Raw genomic sequence first — 367 nt, 5'->3', positions numbered from 1 at the left:
ATGCCTAGTTTCCTGAAACTGGTTGCAAACTTCATGTTGACTCTGATGACGTGTGAAACATAACTACTGGTACACAGGAAGCAACAAACAAAAATTAAGTAGAACTTTTATTAATATGATAATACAAACAAATACAATAATAGGTGCGTTTGCGTGCATGTGTTTAAAAATGTTTTTTGCCATCTTTTACCAGGCAAGTTGACTAAGAACACGTTCTCATTTACAGCAACGACCTGGGGAATAGTTACAGGGGAGAGGAGGGGGATGAATGAGCCAATTGTAAACTTGGGATGATTAGGTGAGACGGTGTGTGTGTGTGTGTGTGTGTGTGTGTGTGTGTGTGTGTGTGTGTGTGTGTGTGTGTGTG

This window comes from Salmo trutta, unplaced genomic scaffold, assembly GCF_901001165.1.
Source record: "Salmo trutta unplaced genomic scaffold, fSalTru1.1, whole genome shotgun sequence".
In the NCBI taxonomy this organism is placed as follows: Eukaryota; Metazoa; Chordata; class Actinopteri; order Salmoniformes; family Salmonidae; genus Salmo; species Salmo trutta.
Note: the sequence above shows the minus strand (reverse complement) of the source record.